The 4,005-nt window shown below is 39.0% G+C and overlaps 1 pseudogene; it reads right to left on the reverse strand.

Annotated features, from left to right (window-relative positions):
• Nucleotides 1–3,185: 3,185 nt before the first annotated feature.
• Nucleotides 3,186–3,284, reverse strand: LOC129080052 (uncharacterized; annotated as a pseudogene).
• Between the last annotated feature and the right edge of the window lie 721 nt (nt 3,285–4,005).

Genomic DNA, 4,005 nt, shown 5'->3' on the forward strand with positions numbered 1-4,005 from the left:
AGATGGGCTATTCCAGAGCTGAAGACATTGGGTCATGTGTCAACCCAGATGCCTTTGGCACTTTTCTTAAAGAAATCCAACGGTAACACAGGGAGGCCCAGGATAGTATAGTTCAGGACAGGCCACCACTATGATCACACCAGAACAGGTGGAAGAGTGGTTAAAAGCATGGTGGGTTAGTCAGGTTCAAACCTCAGGTAAAGCCTAGCCTGGTGGATGGATGTGATGTGTGGAGCAGTGCCCTTCTGTCTGAGGTTTATCCTGAGTCCTGGAAGTGAATCTTACTTCACTTGGGGGAGGGTCTGTGCAAACAAAGATCCATACCTGATCTGGTAGCAGGAGATCAACAAAGAGCAGGTTGACAGGGACACCCACACCGTCCCTGTAAGTCAGAGGCAGATCGACGCTCTAAACCACCATTAAGGGCCAGCACAAGTTTGGGGTGAATGTGGACACAGAGGGGTCTCCAAAACTTGGGCCCAGAAATGGCCAGGTAAAGCTTCCTGTCCAGATGATGGTTCATCTGGACCTTCACTGGCTACTTCAGAAAACTCTGAGCTGGTGATGGATACACCATCCCTGAAGAGCAAGCCATCATGTGAACTTGCACCATTCTGCAAGAGACTCTGAACTGGTACTAAGTGCATTGGCCCTGAAGATTGAAGCATCACTTGCATCTGCACTGGCTCCTGCAGAATACCATGATCTGATTCTGAATTCATCACACAGAAGGGAGAGCCATCATCTGCATCTGTACCAGCACCTGCAGAAGACCCTGAGCTGGTACTGGACACACCATACCTGAAGGATGAGTTTGCTGAGGATCCATACTCTCTTCTACCTATTGAATTTTTTCTTCAACCTTCTCCCCCACCAAATCTTTCTTTTCTGTCTTTGGGTTTTCTTTTTGCTTTCTTTCATACTTTTGGTTTCATTTGATGGTTTCAAATAAATATAACAACATTTAACTTTTTTTCATAAAAAATTATTTACATCATGTGTCATCTGGGAAATGTAAATTAGTACAATAAGAGATATCCCTACACATCCATTAGAATAGTCAAAATCCACAACATTGACAAATCCAAATGCTGACAAGGATGTGCAAGAACTGGAACTCTCATTTACTGCTGTCGGAAATACATAATGGTACAGCCAAGTTGTGATACAATGTGGCAGTAGTTAACAAAATTAATCATACTCAAAATATAATACAACAATCATACCGTTTGGTATTTACACAAAGGGGTCAAAAAGTTATGTCCCTTAAAAGCCTGAACACAGATGTTTATAGCAGTTTTATTCATAATCATTAAAATTTGAAAACAACCAAGACATGTTCATTAGGATAATGGATAAAAAACCAAGGTACATTCAGAAAAATCAAATAGTATTCAACATTAAAAAGAAATGTTATTAAGCTATGAAAATACATGGAGGAAACTTATATGCATATTACCAAATAAGGGAAGCCAACTCTTAAAGACTGCATCCTATACAATTTCAGCTATATGATATTCTGGAAAAGGCAAAACTATGGAGACAAAAAATATCAGTAATAGCTAAAAAGTGCAAAGGTAGTAGGCGTGTAAATGATTAGAGCACAGAGTTTAGAGCAGTAAAAATACTCTGCAAAATACAATGATGGATACATGTCATAATGCATTTTTACAAAACCATAAAATACACAAACCTATGAGTGAACTAAAATGTAAACCCTGGACATTGATTGACTATAATATGTTAATATAGTGTCATCAACTGTAACAAATGTACCCCTCTAGTGAGGGATGTTAATAATGTGAAGGCTGTGCATGTATGGGGGTCAGGCTGACATGAAAAACCTTTGTATGTTCTCAATTATGCTGTAAATCTAAAACTGCTTTATTAAAAATGTCAATAAGAAAACAACAGCAACAAAAAGGAATAATTAATAGGCATTGTAACATGCACAGTAACCAGGTGCACCTTTTCACATATGGAGAAAATAAGTGCCAAAGGCAGTAAATAATTTACCCAAGTTCACACACAATCACTTGACCTTCAAACTCTGTTGTGTGGAAAACCAAACGGTGAAGATCTTAAAATAAGGATTGCTGTCACTTTCTGTTGATTCAGGTATTTGCTTTGTCACTGAAAGGTGTCACATTTAATGAAAATCTGAATCACTAAACCTATTTTTTGGTATTATCTTACATTAGAAAATTGAAGATGCATTTGGTACCAATACATGATTTCTAGAAAGAACTTTTTAAAAACAGTGAAATGTGAAATTAATCTTGAGACACAGTTTTTATTTCTCCCCTCCAATGCACACTTTTCAAATGACAAAAGAAAGTTTTATGGTGAACCAATACTACTTCAAATACAATCCAAATAAGTATTAATGGGAATGGCATTAAGATGAGTTTTAAAATGCTCCAGGAAGAGAGAGGGACCAGTAAGTGTGCAATTCCTCACAGGCTCCCTGATAAGGCATTTCCTGGGATTTATGCAAGGACATCAACAGACAAACCAACCTCAAGTGGCCTAAGCCATCTCAACACTGAAGGTTCACTGATGACATGGTCACCTCTCACTAAGTGCCCTTCTCCAGACTGCTCTTTGATCCCCTGGGCCTCTGGTGTCTCTGGGTTTACACCTTCAACCTTCAATCAGCTCTCCAATGAAAGCCCTTTCCTGTTTTCAGTCCTGATTCTTACATAGAAAACACTGCCAAGGCCAGCTGCGACCTCCGCTTGGTGCCTTGTGCACAGGGATGGCTCCCTGCAGCTCTCCCCGAGACCCTTTGGTTGGTCTGAACTCTCCCAGGGTGCCGAATCATGGAATTGCTCTTCACCCTGCAGTGTGGTTTGTACAGACTTTCTATCTCACAACTATTTTAAAACCTTTGGAACTGCTTTTTATTTGTAGGTCTTTTTCCGTCCCTGCTCTAAACATGCAGCCTGGGTTTGCAGCAAGAACAAGCGGAAGCTGAGTCCTTGGCCAGATTACCTTGAACAGGTTCCTGCACTTCTGACTGTTGTCTGCTGCACAGGGGGGTGGGAGGGTGTTGGCTAGTCTTATTTGGTCAAATAATTGTGGGGGGTTTTGTTTTAACATGTTCCCCGTTTAGAGCAATAAAATTTAACATCTGGGTGAATCACAAAGTAATCACCTCCAAAAGTCTAGTTAATTCTTCATTAAATTACAGGGAACACTTCAAATATCTCCATGTCATCCTTGTGCAGGGTCATGTTCATCTCTGTATCTGTCCAGTGTTAGTATGTGCTTCTGAATCCAGCACTGTTGGACACTGGTGACTGCCAATACATGGTGGTCCTTATCCTCTTCAGGCAGCCCCTGCCTGAACTCAACTTCTGAATTTCAACAACTTCCTGTTTTCACAGTGGCTTCTGAGATGACTTACTGTATTAGATAGTAATTCAGCTGTAAAAGGATCTAAATAAATGTACTTTTTAAAAAGTCTGGATTAAAAGCCCAGGGCTCCAAAGTTAAGAGAAGGAAAAAAATAACCAAGATCAGAGCAAGAAAAAAACGTGATATAGAGACTAGAAAAAAATAACAAAGGCCAATGAAATTAAGAGCTGATTTTTTAAAAAGATGAACAAAATTGGAAAAACTTTAGGTAGACTTAGAAAAAAAAGAGAGAAGGTTCAGTAAATAAAAACAGAAAAGCAAGTGATATTGCAAATGATATCACAGAAATACAAAGAACATACGACTTACTAAGACTGAATTCTGAAGAAACAGATAATCTGAACAGACCAATAACAAGTAAGGAGATTGAATCAAATATCAAAAATCTCCCAGTAATCAAGTATAATGAAAAATATTTAAAAATATAATCTCCCAACAACAACAACAAAAGCCCATGACCAGATGGTATTCCTGGTGAATTCTCCAAAACATTTAAGAAGAATTAATACCAATTCTTCTCAAATACTTCCAAAAACTTGAAGGGCAGGGAATACCTCCAAATGCCTTTTTGAGCCAGAATTGTCC

This window comes from Pteronotus mesoamericanus, unplaced genomic scaffold, assembly GCF_021234165.1.
Source record: "Pteronotus mesoamericanus isolate MK-2021 breed Mesoamerican mustached bat unplaced genomic scaffold, CSHL_Meso_final contig_82, whole genome shotgun sequence".
NCBI lineage: Eukaryota > Metazoa > Chordata > Mammalia > Chiroptera > Mormoopidae > Pteronotus > Pteronotus mesoamericanus.